Source organism: Dipodomys merriami, unplaced genomic scaffold (assembly GCF_024711535.1).
Source record: "Dipodomys merriami isolate MVZ:Mamm:240054 unplaced genomic scaffold, mDipMer1.0.p SCAF_177, whole genome shotgun sequence".
Lineage (NCBI taxonomy): Eukaryota > Metazoa > Chordata > Mammalia > Rodentia > Heteromyidae > Dipodomys > Dipodomys merriami.
This window is the reverse complement of record NW_027203126.1, coordinates 2,068,381-2,082,278: the sequence shown is the minus strand read 5'-3', so window position 1 is coordinate 2,082,278 and position 13,898 is coordinate 2,068,381. Positions and strand designations below refer to the sequence as shown.

The 13,898-nt window shown below is 47.5% G+C and overlaps 1 non-coding gene across 1 annotated transcript; it reads left to right on the top strand.

Moving 5' to 3' along the window:
• Window positions 1-255: 255 nt before the first annotated feature.
• LOC138829872 (U6 spliceosomal RNA) lies at window positions 256-359 on the top strand. The gene has a single exon (XR_011372760.1). It is a non-coding gene; the product is annotated as a U6 spliceosomal RNA (small nuclear RNA).
• The last annotated feature ends 13,539 nt before the right edge of the window (window positions 360-13,898 follow it).

The window sequence follows — 13,898 nt, the reverse complement described above, 5'->3', positions numbered from 1 at the left end:
TCCGCACCCCTTCTCGGTTCCCAGGAAGCTTCACGCCAGTTCCCCGCTACCTCAGTCAGTGCCCTGACCACCCCAGACCTTCACCTTTGCTGTCTTGGATGGTCCAGGAGAGAGCAGAGAGCAGAGAGACAGAGGACAAAGGAATCTGCAGAAGGCCACTTGGGGGACATGGGAAGGCCAGGATGGATCGGGATGAAGGAAAGAAGGAGAAACGTAGGAGCATGGTAGGGCAGGGGAGAAAGTGACATGGGACTGTTCATTTTCTAATCACAGATATCAGAGTTAAAGCTACACAGACACATCTAGCATGGCCCCTGTACAAGGATGACATGCAAAGCCATGTCATTTTTTTTTTTTTGGCTAGGCACAGTGGCTCATGGGAATACCAGCTCTATGGGAAGGTTGAAGTTTGAGGCCAGCTAGTGCAAAGCAGTTGGTGGGTCTCCATCTCAACCAAGTGGGCCAAGTTTCCCTGTGACTTCTCTGGGCTCACAGAAGAGGCCAGGCCGCTGGTGAGGGAAGGCAGCTCTGGACCTCACAGGCCTCGGACCTGTGCTTCTTGAATGCTCAGGGTCTGGATTCTTGGCCAAATACTAGTTTCTCCCAATGCTATGCCAGGCCAGGCAAGAAGAAATCCCCGTGGCTGTCACTGGCTGAGAGAATGTGATGGGGATGGGGGAGGGGTTGGTCAGGATTGAGTTCTCCCTTTAGAGGCCCAGATGGCTGCTGGAGTTCCACCTGTGTTTTGGATACCCTTAAGCAGTGCTCACCCATAATCTCATCAGCCAGGGCACAGCAGCAACATATATAGTTGTGGGGGACACTGGCAAAGAGTGTAGCGATTTGCTAGACAACTGTCCAAGAATGGACCGCTAAGGAAGGAGGAGGAGGCAAGCGGCAGCTGGGACTTCCAGAGAAGCACGGGATGGAAAGAGAGGGTTAGGGCATCGGGTTTGGGGAAGGAGAGAGTTCCAACCTGGAAATGCTGGAGATAAGGCCCGGGGGGGGGGGCTGGAGGAGGACTAGGAGAGCCTGGTTACTATAAATGTGAGACCCAGGGAAAATGAAGACTTGAGACCCTCTCCCCGCAAGATAGAGAGGGCAGGTGGGACCCTTAGAATGTGTCTTCACCTGAATGATTTCAAAACACACAGTCCGGGACCTCAAACCTCTTTCTTGACTGTCAAATAAAGAGGCAAATCCTACCGGCGAACAGCACTCGTTTTCCTATTCTGGCCACTGACCGCCGGCTTCCTCTGAGATTCCCCCTTTACCCTTGAGCTGCTGGCCTTGGGATCTTTCCACGGGTGGGTGGATCTTCCCTCTCTGTTCCCAGCTCTCCCTGCTGCGGTGTTGCCTCCGTGGCCCTTAGAAACAATGGGAAGTTGCCACAGCCACCTGCTTTGCAGGTGAGCGTAACCACAGCTCCAAGAGGAAGAGACAGGCGTCAGCCAGCCAACCCCAAACAGGCAGGATCCAAACCCAGAGGCAAGGTTCCTTTTCTCCACCCAGCACCCAGGCTGCTTCCTTTGGAGGTGGGGGTGGAGTGGATCTCGGCGCCCTCAAAGACAGGACAGACACAAGAGAAAGAAAAAGAGCTCCAGACACTCAACAGGGCTGACTCCAGATCAGGGCTTATTAAATCAGTCTGGACGAAAGCCTGCCCCGTCGCTCCTCCCCCTCCCCCTTCCCACTTCCCACTGGAACTTGATTAATCCATTAGGTTTAACCTCTCTTTAACTTTCTGATTAGCTTCATTTATAAACTCCATTTGTGTTTGCTTTCTCATCAAGCCAAACCCAACACCTCCAGGAAAAAAAAAAATAGGCTAATTTTCAGTGCCACTGATTTACTGCAATTTTTGAAAATCAGACCAAACGGAAAAGAGACATGACTAGAATGTCAACTCCTTCCCATGTGTAGGTATCTTAGCTTGAATAGAAGAAAAGTTTAACAGAGCAAGAAAAACTCAATGACAGCAGGATCGCAGCTTTGGCCAAAGTGACACAGGCAGATGAATGAATTCTGCAAATTTCCATCTCTTCCTACCCAAGAACCAAATCTATGACAGATACCAACAAAGACCAAAGCTAAGTGGTGGTGGTGGTGGTGATGATGATGATGACGATGATGATGATGATGATGATGATGATGATGATGATGATGATTTCGGTCAAGTGAAATACTCCTTGCCTGGTTCCAATTTCTCCCTACAATCTTCAGGCCAGGATGTTTTGTTGTTGTTGTTGTTGTTTTGTTGGTCATGGGGCTTGAACTCTGAGCCTGGGTGCTGTCCTTCAGCTCTTCAGCTCAAGGCAAGTGCTCTACCACTTGAGCCACAGTGCCAGTTCTGGTTTTCTGGTGATTTGTTGGAGATAAGAGTTTCACTAACTTTCCTGCCCGGGCTGGCTTTGAACCGCGAGCCTCAGATCTCAGTCTCTTGGGTAGCTAGGATTATAGGCCACTGGCGCCCGGCCAGGCCAGGATGCTTAAAGACTAAACAAAACAAGCCAGGCACCAGAGCCCCACACCTGTCATTGTAGCTACTCAGAAGGAAGAGCTCTGAAGATCACAGTTCAAAGTCAGCCTGGCGGACAAATCCGAGAGACTCTTATCTCCAGTTAACCAGTACAAAGGCAGAAATGGAGGTGTGGCTCAAGCCTACAGTGCTAGCCCTTAGCGGAAAAAGCTAAAGGGACAGCATCCAGGCTCTGAGTCCAAGCCCCAATGCCAGCACCTACAAATGACTAAATCAGAATTGATTTTAATACAAAGTAATCAGTGTGTATAATTAGAAATTTTAGAACAAAGTTGGAACCTAAATTTCAAAATTTCTCCCCGCACTGCTCCGTGTTAGTGTCACGGGCTCCCTTTCCCTAAGTTTGCATTTCAGACACAGTGCGTTCCATACTTCACGCTCTCTCCCCCCACCCCCTGCTCACCTCCATAGCTGAGCAATGTAGCATTTATTGAATTAACAACCATCTACATTTACTTCATGAAAAGATGAGAATTTAACCCATGAGCTCCAAGTCCCATAGTCAAAATCTCTTTCTCTCTTTCCCACCCCCATTATTCATATCTCAATCTTTGTTTAAACCACTATTTTACCTAAACTTTATTAGAACCCCGTGAACAATGTTAAATTCCGTCGCTCAGTGTGTCACTATGATTTGTGTGATTCTCCAGCCTTTCGTTGTTCCTGGAGATTTTACTTCCTGTGACAGTTTACTGTGCATATGCCAATAGTGCCTGAAACCATTTTTACACCCTCGAATGCATCATGTAACTTTATCATCTCATTCCTGCCTTCCTACTTTTCTCTGTTTGTTTTCTCTCCCTCTCCTCACTCTATTCCTCTTGTTTCTACCTTCCCACTTGTCCTTTATACTTTCTTTACTTTTTTCTTCTTCCCCTTCTGCCTTTTCTTTCACTTCTCTTCCTTCTCCTAAACTCACTTCTGCTTCAAAAATGTACTGGTTTCTTTTCAGGCCCAGATGCATGGTTACCAGTGTCGGGTTTGCCTCAGGAATGACCATGAGTCTTTCACTGATTTCCCAGATGTCCTGTCTGGATACTTTTGTCACTTTCTAAAATTTTGTTTTTTGATGGTTCACTTCCTTTGTTCAAACAGTTCTTTTAGTAACAATTCGAGGCCATCAGACACTTGGTTGATGTGAAGAGTGCATTCTTCCATTCTAGTACCTGATTGGTAGTTGTTGTAGATATCAAATTCCATATATGGAAATACTGTGAATGTTGTTGTAGGTGTCAAATTCCATATATGGAAATGGTGTGAATTTGGAAGGCACTAATGCATTTACTCAAGTCTTCCAATATTACTGTTACCTTGCTGACACTTAGATCTTTGTTACTTCATAGGTACCCTATTTATTTTTAAATTTCCTTTAGTTCCGGATCTTTTCCTGATCATCACTTTATGTAAAATACCATGCATGTCTTAGTGTGCATATTCTTCTGCTCAGTCAAATCATTCAGTAGATTCCCCCCTAAATTGGAATTTTGTTTCCTGCCGTTCTTAGACATGTTCTTGTACTTTTTGTCTGGTTATCTCATTCACTCACTTTGTTGTTGTTGTTGTGTTTCTTTCTTTCTAGCACGCTCATTTTCTTACATTTCCCCCCTCTTACTTTTTAGCTCCCCAGTGTTTGTTTCACTTCATGTTTCCATAAGAGATTTCTTCAACTTCATCAGCTTTCTCTTGACATTAGTAGTAGAAACCATTTCATTTCCATCTTTGTAAGTTGTACCACATAGCAGGCATACGGAAAAGTAGTAAGGAATGTGCATCCTGAATAATGCATTGTAAGATAATCACTCATGTTCTTTGAGTTTTTTTTATGAGTAATTCATCCTTAAGTCATCGTCTTTTTTTGTGATATCCTTTTCCTGTCTCATGGTATAATACCATCCAGGATATCACTGTGTTGAGACACAATGATCATTCAAGAGCTGTGATTTTGGTGATCTAATCTTCCTTACCTCAGAGGACTTAGTTCTCTTGTCACTCCTACCCCTTCACAATGGAACTACTAAATGTCCCCAAACACAGCCCCTTCTAACTCTGAGAGCAGCCTCATAGAAGGAGGCTGGCGGGCAGGGTGAAGCCTGCTCCCTGCTCTTGACAGTACCATTCAGTTCCTGACAGGATCTCTCCCGGAGGGCAGACAGGAAGACCAAGATGGAAACAACGTTCCAATCCCAGGAACGCCCAGAAAGCTACCATGGGAAGAGGACATCACCTAATCTGCAGACAGAGATGGAGTTCTTTCAGGGTTCACCCTTTCCCACCTCAAGGTACCTAACAGAAAGTCGGAGATGGGACACAGGGCTGCTGGAAAGCGGGTTTCTCCTGATGGATGCAGCAGGGTTTGGGGGGAATCAAAGGAAAGAAGTGGGAGGGGAAAGTTCACGATGCAGTTTTTGCTTCTCGGCAGCCTCCATAGCCCCAGGTGAAGCCTCTCGAGTCTCTCTGTGGCCCCAGACCAGTCCTCCTGGGAGCTTCTTTGCTCAGAAAATGCACAGACCTCCAACTGATTAGACTCGGGGATGGCTAGGCAGCCCCAGGAGGCTGGAGGGGAAAGGAAGTGGAGGAGTGTGAGGGGTGGATGGGCCTAATTATGCAGAAGCCATTTGCTGTTGACACAAAAATATCTCCAGTAATCAGCAGTGATGAGCAAGAGGAAGAAGGAGTCTGTCTGAGAGTCTGAGGGGGTTATGATCAATTAAATATCATCTTCCCAAACATGTGCAGAGGGGAATTTTAAGGGGGAACTGACTTTAGCTTGGCAAAAGAAACACGAATTGCTCTTCCTTGGCACATATATACGTGGCCTGCGTTAGTAGCTTTGAAATGTGCAGATGTGTATGTGTGCATATGTATATGTATATATAATGTATATGTATATATAAGCAAAGCAAATAGAAGGGACTTAGCTGCAAGCACAAAAGAAATTTTTCCTTTTTGTCTAGATCAGCTGCATACAAATGACCGTTACCCAAGATGCATTTCATCCACAGAAGGCCGATTGAGTCAGCAAGTTGCCTCTTCATACTTTACAGTGACCCTCTTTTTCTCTTTCCAGAATATTTTAAATCACCTCTGGTTTTTTTTTTGGCAGAGAGGAGGTGAAGGCTGTAAGTCTACAGAGTTCCTGAGCTTTGGGAGTAACACTCTATTCCTTCTGTAGAGGTAGGGTGAGGTTGTTGAAGGGCAAGAAAGAGCAATTGCTATTTCTGAAGATCATCAGCCCTTTCAAGAGTGGCCTGAGGACCGATGGGATGCAGGAGCAACTTCTAAAGTTCAGAGGAAAACCAGACACCCTTCCAGCCAGAAGCCCCCCGTACTTGTGAATCACTGGTGTTTGGTCCTAGCTCAAGCTAAGTGCTCCAATATTCTGTCCTTCCCAGTGTGCGTGTATCCAGAGACACTAACCTTTCCACTGCATATTCCGCTACAGACCAAGCCCTTAGTGTCTATGCCTCTGTTTCCTTAACTGTGAAATGTGGGGAGAACAGCATTATGGGAGATGAGATATGTAAAACCATGGCGTAAGCTCTGTGCTCAATAAGCTTTGTTTATGATGAACTATTAGTATTATTAAGCACTTATCCACTGTGAGGCATCCTTCAACATTCACTTAATTGTATCCGAAAAGCAATCCTATGAGGCAGGCTTTGTGCTGCTATATTTTTTTTCCCTTTCCTTAATTATCGTGGATTGATTGCACAACCATATGGTGCTTGTTGATATGAAATGTGTCATAGTGTGTTGGTTCCGTTCCTGTGCCCACACTTCCTTCCCTGGCGGTCTGAGGGAGTCTATTGTCATGAGGAATCGAGGTCGTAATGTAGGTGGCCATGTTTTCAGAGGACTTTAAGCAAGCTGAACCCATACTGTTTTGGGTCCATGTGACATGAGGTTTTTCTATCACCTCTCTTACCCCTCATCCAATAAACATCTTTCCTCAGAAAGCCAAGACACCCAAACAAAACAAATAACCAGAGCAATTGTCACATCAGCCCACAAAGTTGGGGCTGTCTTTTGTTTTCCTTGCTGCTGGAGATTGGACGCAGGAATCCATGCATACTTAAGCATGTACCCTACCACTGAGCTACATTCCCAGCCAAAGTTGAGTCTATGACTATTGTTATTTCCCAGGGATCCCGGAGTGTTGGAGAATTCAATGAAATCACAGCATTTGAGTACTACTTGCTTAAAGCCTACCCCCCTCCACCACACACACACACCCCACGCACTACTCATGGGAATTTCTTTTTTTGTTTGTTTATTTGTTTGTGTAGTACCAAGGAATTGAACCCAAGGCCTCATGCATGCTAGGCAAGCATTCTACCACTAAGCCACAGTCCCAGGCCCCCACTTCTTTATCAAGATGAAGTTAATTGTCTCCTCTAACAGAATTTTTATTCATTCGTCTGGTCACTGCACACCTACTGAACAGCTAATTCCAAGAACCGCTGCTTGTAGGAAATCGTGTAGGATTAAATGAGATTATCTAAAATCCTTAGCCTGGCATATAACACATGCTCATTAAAAGTCGGCATCACCCTTGCTGTTTATTTTTGAGATGAGTCAGGTTTTAAACAAAAGTCATTTTGACTCAGAATCTTTTCCAGAAAGACAAGGTTTGGTAGAGGGTTTGTGTGAAACAAGACCAGAAGAGGACTTGAAGAATGTCTAGAGAGGAAAAAAAAACAACACCACCAACTTCAAATGCTCGCTTTTTCAAATGTACAAGAAAGAGAAGCTGAAGGCTTCCTTATCTTTCCCAGGCGTTTTTCACATCTTCTCCTCCTCATCCAGCCCAGCCGGATATAACCACACTTTTGAGTTTCTATCCACATACCCTTCTCTGTGAGAATAAATTGAATTCTCCCTTGAATGCAGACTCTCTGTGTTTGATTTGCCTGGATAGGTGTGGAAGCCACTCCAACACGGTGCTAATGGGACGTGACAAACCCTCAGCTCCTTCCAAGCCTGGAAGGAAGAATGTCTTTGACGAAGAGTTTAATGAGCTTCTGCCCACATTTCAATTATCTTAACAAGCTGCCAACAGAAACTGGGTTTGCGATACTGCAACCCAGCAAGTTTTGACAAGCCCAGGAGAAATCTGTCCAGGATAAAGTTAAGTGTGCGCAAGGAAGGAAGAGTCTTCTTCTTGAAGAGGAGGAGGGAGGTGTGGAACAAGTCCAAGCCGGCAGCTGGCCTTGTCATCGGATGTTTGAAGGGTCATCTTGCTCAAAGACACTTCCCAGAGCAAGGGTAGCGGTGATCTTTTGCTATTGTAAACGCCACACCTAACAAGACTGGAGTGGCACAACAAAATACAAACAGTTACTTTTCCCTCGCTAGACAGCTAGACAGTTTTGACTGTCTGAACTGAGACAGGCAGAGGTTGATCTCTGTCTCCGTGGCTAGGCCTGTGGCTTTGTCGATCTTGGTTGGGTTTCCTCGTGTAATGGGGCAGCTAGACTAATCTGACTCTTAGCCAGGTAGGTGGTCAGCTCACACACAGGCTTCTTCACGGGGCCGTGAGAAGCTTCTAAGAGAAAGGCCAGACTCCTGCCGGCTTTCCTGTTTCCAGACTTGAAATGAGTATAAGGTAACCGCTCCCAGATTCTGTGGATGTAAGCAATGGCAAGACTAGCTCAGACCCAAGCCTTAGACTCCATCCCTGATGGGGTGCTATAACTCACGGAGCTCAGGGTGGTAATGGAAACACTGTTGCGTGGATTCCTCACCTCAGGTCGTGGCCACCATGTATGAAAGAGCAAAATACATGCTTGTCTTTCTTTTGCCCACCAAAGGATAGGAACGTGGGATGCCGTAGCTCTTGAGTTTAACTCCACAGAAGTTCACATACCCGATGCTTCAAAGCAAGATGTCGGCCTTGCCGAAGACCTAGATGCAAACGCTTTGTGACCTTTCTTCCTGCCTCGGCCTCTGGAGTATAAACATTTGGAAGGTGGTCCACCGTGAAATACATTGTTGTTCCTCTAGGGGGCGCTGAGAGAATCGGGTGTCTCCTGACCACGGCCTTGGAGGCAGAACTTGGGGCACATCCTCTGGTCGGCTGTGTGGTCTGGGGTGACTGGCATTGGCCTCTGGCCTTGCATAAACAGGGTGGGCTGAAACCTTCTGAGAAGAGGCAGCACCAGCAAACAAGCTAGGGCACCGCTGCCCTCTGCATGAGTCGGTCGCACTGTGAGCATCTGTCATCAGCGACTGCGTAGCAAAATTGCCCCAGACTTGCTGGCTCCAAACACTGCCAGCGGTCCTGTGGGGCAGAAATCTAAACCAGGTTCTTCTGGTTGGATCCTGGCTCAGCCTCTCCCACTCAGGGCAAATGAAGAATCACGTGGGCTGCCATCTGATCGGAAGGTTTCACCAGAGAAGTGCTCCCAAACTCACGCAAACCAGTGGTAGAGAGCCACTTTCTTCAGAGCTGTGGGTAGAAGTGAGGCTCTGAGTTTCTTCCTGTGTGGGCCTTTCTGGTGTGGTTTGCACACGGGTAGCTTGTTGCATCCAAATGAGTCCGGGAGGAGGCCCCGATAACGTCGGACTAACCCAGCGAATCTTATAACCTACAGAAGCTAGTCTTTTATCATCTAACCTTGGATGTGGCATTCCATCACATTTCTTGTATTTTCTTCATTAAAAGCAAGCCCGCCACCCAAGAAGAGGATGGCGTCGGGTTTGAATAGCGGAAGAAGATAATCAGGGAGTCATCAGTACACCGGCCTTATTAGTGCATCACACTCTACTGCCATTAGCCAAAGAACTGTTACAATAAATACATAAATCTACAATCCACTAACCTTATGTGGTATACAACCTGCCAATCATATACGGCTGCTCAGGGGAAATGCTTTAAACGTATTTTCCAAATGTTTTCTTGTAGAAGCTCTTGAACATTTCCAGGCGCAGGAGAGAAAATGACATAAAATAGTAAGGTAAACATAGCCAAATCCACGGTTCATTTATGGCCCAGCACCCCCCACCCGCCCACCTCCCAAAACACTAGTTATGGAAAAGGAACTCTCAGACATCCTATTATTTCATCTTCAGCAATTCAGCCTGAATCTCAACATATTATTTCTACCATTACACATTTAACAAGAATTCCTTGATTTCATCTACTATTCAGTCAGTGTTCAAACTTCCCCAATTATTTCAGAAATGTCTTTAAATATAATATATATGTCTATATAGATATAGATATATAGTTGGTTTGTGTAAGAGAAGCCTCAACTTTAAATGAAGCTCAGAGTTTCAACCATTACTTAAGAGCAGGCATTTTAATGACTGAGATGGAGCCATTCTGCTGGTGGAGATGACCGCAGAGCGTTTTATTAGCCAGCAGTGACCGATGAAAGGATGGAAACTGCTCAAGACTTTACCAGGGGGCAAAGCAGGCATCAGCTCAGCCTTGTTAGTGGACAGTGGAGAAACGAATGAGGTTGCTTCCTTACTCCCTAATGAGTTCTGCTTGCTCGTCCCGATGGTGACGGGCAGGTAGCCGCTCATCCGCACCACTGCCATTACAATCCACATTTCTACAGGTGAAGACTTAGATACAGGAGAACACACATGCCAAAAGTCAAGCAGCGATTACTTGATGGAGCTCATCATCCAACTTGAATCTGTGGGACTGCTTCCCGCTGCCTCCCGCTCCTGCCAAGGGACCCTGGAAGCAAACTTTAAGCTAACACCCCCATTTGGGGGGGGGAGACTCGTGTGAATGGGAGATCTGAGCTGCTTCACACAGAAAACTACCACAGCACAGAAGCTGGTGTAGAAGGACACCCCGGTTCTGACAACCTGACAAACAGGGCGAGGCCAACACTCCGCTGCCCCAGGGTTGAGATCTGGAGTTTAAAAGTGATGATGGCAACTATTGGGGAGAGGGGGAGGGTGGAACCTTCCAGAGGTGAAGCCCAGTGAAAGGATTCATCTGTGGGTGTGGCTTGAAGGGGATATCAGGGACCCAGCCTCTTCCCTACGCCCTCCCTCTCCCTCTCTGCTTCCTGGGCACGTTGGGGTGACCAAGTGCCCCTCCACCATGATGTGCAACCTTGCCATAGGCCCCCATGGCCCTTTGCTCCTTGGAAATGGTTTACATGGAGTATTTTTGTCACCGCTATAGAAAAGTGACTAAGTTACCCAGCCACCATTATTTTTGACCTTGACCCTTGCAACTGTAATGGCAAAACAGCGAGTGGGACCAGACAGATTCCTTCCCCCCCCCTTCCCCCTCCCCACCTGCCCCTGCAGGAACTCACCTCCGAGGATCCAAGGGTACTGGAGACTTAAAGACTAAAGGAAAATCTGGCAAAGGAGTTCTCAGTGTTATTTTCTTGGATGGGATCACCGTGGCTGGGTCTGCCGCCTTCTTTTATGCCACGAACCTTTCTCAAAGCCACTGCGTGTTGCTGAAATGTTCCTTATACTACCAGCTCCTGGCCACACACACACACACACACACACACACACACACACACACACACACACACACACACACACACACACACACACACACACATTCTCTTTGCCTGGCGAATTTCTGCTCCTTCAGGGCTCAGCATGAATCTCATTTGTGCAGTGAAGCATACCTGTCTCCTCAGATGAAGTTCCATCTTGTTCCTGGAGGCACATATCCCACGTTCTGGCCATCTCTTCCTTGTAACTACACGCCGGGTAAGGCAAACGCCTTCTCTGGGCGAGCCTGTAGGTACTCGATGAGTATTGAGTAACTGATTTGTAAGAAGCAAAAGAAGAATCCCAGCACGTAGAGATCGTTTCTTCCATAAAATGTAGCAAAACAGCACATCTTCTTCCTTTGAAATAAGGATCTCACCGGTGCCATCTTGGCCACGTGGTGGATGATGGGGTATTGGGTTTAACTGGCGCCATCTTGTCTTCACGGTAGAGGCAAGGAAGTTACACTCCAGGCAATGGGCGTGTCTGAGGCAGGGGCAGGGACTTGGATGATAGGTTACTGGACCTGTCAGTCCTGTGCTTTGAACTCACAAGACCCTGGAGTTCTTTGTGAGCCTGCCCCCTGACACGGGCTCTATTTGGGCGCAGACCAACTCAGGCACCATTACTCCATGCCTTGTGGCTCCTGCCTCCTGGCTCTCCTCCAGTCACCATGGAGTCCCACTTCAGCCCTCCATTGGAGTTGATCTGGTTTGCTGGTATTGTTTTCCTGCTCTTTCTTTGCTTTTACTACTATCCTGGCTCAGTTTCCTCACAGTGTTAAGTATCTTCCAGGGGCACAGGTCTTTGTGACAGAAGTCCACCTGTAGCTGCCGGCTCTCCAAGGAAGACCCCCAATCCCACCTCTCAAAATGTGGCTTCTCGGTTTCTCGTGACTGAGTTCCCATGTGTTATCTTCTGATGACCCCCACCACCCATTCCCTCTCCTCTACTTAGTAAACTCCCTTAAACCTCCCACGCTCGCCACAGTGCAGCCCTTCCTTCCGCACACCACCTCCTCTTTCCTTCCCTTTTCAGGTTTCACCATGGCCTACTATTCAGACTCTGGAATACAAAGAAAGCCTCGAGAGGGGTCTGATCATGGTCCCTCGTCAGAACTGTGAACCCCTACAGGCAAGGCGGTGTGCACATTGTGTTCAGTGATGCTTTCTTCGTGCTCCGGCTAGTGCCTGACACTGACTCAGCACCCCAAACAAGATTTATAGGTGCAATCATGTATTTTTCGATTCAACCTAATCAGATCATCTGTGGTCGATGATGAATAAGAGGAATTTGAGGAGAGAAACAAGGCAAGGAAAAGGTGAACAAATACCCTTTTCTCTCTTCAGAGGTCTAAGAGGGGAAGATTGCCTGGAGAACCGAGGGGAACACAGACTCTGGTTATCCTGAAACCAGAGGAGCCAGGTGCTGCCGAGTCAGCAGGAATCAGCGCCAGGAGGTGGGCTAGGTGTAGCCGGGCAGCAGGGTAGCAATTTGCCCGACACTCTCCTCCTGTGTTTTCAGCGTAATTGAATTAGCTATCCATGGAGACACGGGCAAGTGCCCTAGTGTGGAGCAGACGCTGCCGTTCATCTGGCACGAGGAGGCCTGAATTGCCTGCCATCCAATCTCACGCCTCTCCTCCTAGCTTACTGTGTGCTCATTAGAGGAAATTAGGTGGATGCCACGAGCCTGGGAACAATTAACATCTTCTCACTCAGCTGAGTCCTAGTAGCAGTGTTAAGTCCTCTGGATAAGTGACCAGGCTTGCTTGGCCAGCAGTGCACACAGATCTCTTTCCAGAGGTTGACCAGTTGGTAAAAATTCATTGCACTCTCACTGAGCATAGGATGTATGAGGGTTGAGAGGAAGGAGGAATTAATTACAGGGACCACGCCGGCTTTCTTCTTTGGGGACTGTTCACACTAGAAATGCAGTTTTCCAGGTGTAGTTACTGGGCTGAAACAGACCAGAGAAAGGCACTCACTGGGTGCTATGCTAGGTACCTCACAGCGTGTACTCTAACCCTCATGGTAGCTAGAGAGGATCCAATCCTGTGAGTGCTTTTCTCCCTTAGAGAAGTCAGCTCCTGAACATTCCGCCAGGCTTGTGCTGTTTCCGTCGTCTATTCAGTCTTCAACCATGGTTTGCTGACTTTTAGGCCTGTGCCAGGCAAGAGGTGGGTGAGAATTAGGCAAGCAGAGAGGAGCAGGAAAAGAGGCTGAGATGAAGGGCAATTATGGGTAAACAGAGCACAGAGCCAGAATGAGGAAGCCTTTCAAATCAGCAAAGTGCCAGGATGCAGAGGAACCCCAGGGACGCCTGGCCTTCGCCCCCCAAGGAAAACTCCTTCCTTATCCACCGCCTTGCTGGTCCTGTTGACATAGCAACCAGAGAAGCCTGTGAAGAGAAGGAGCGAGCTTTGCTTTGTTCCAAAGCAATGGTTGCACCAGCCAAGGTGCCTCAAAGCAATCAGAAGCAAAAACAGAGCCTCAGCCCTTGGCTGGGTGGATGGGAAGGGGGTAGGGTGGGCGGGGAACTCAAGTCATAGGTTTTCCAAAACTAGTCACTGTGTACACAACCGGTGACATTGGCCTAGCAATGGACTCTGTGCTCCCTAAAGGAATCTCATGTGGACTTGCCCATATGACTCCCCCCCCCCACAGGAGGTAAGTAGGTCCCCATTTAACAGATGAGTTGCTTGAGGCTTGAAGGGGTGATGTTCCATGTTCAAGTCCCACACAGCTTGGAGATAGAAGCGCTGAGACTGGAATCCCTCCCGTTGCCCGGCAGCTGTGAGTCTACCTTGCTGGTGGGTGGGCAAAGGTTAGTCTAACTCCAGGGGAGCTGTGGCAGGGGAGGGCTGAGTGCCCCAAGC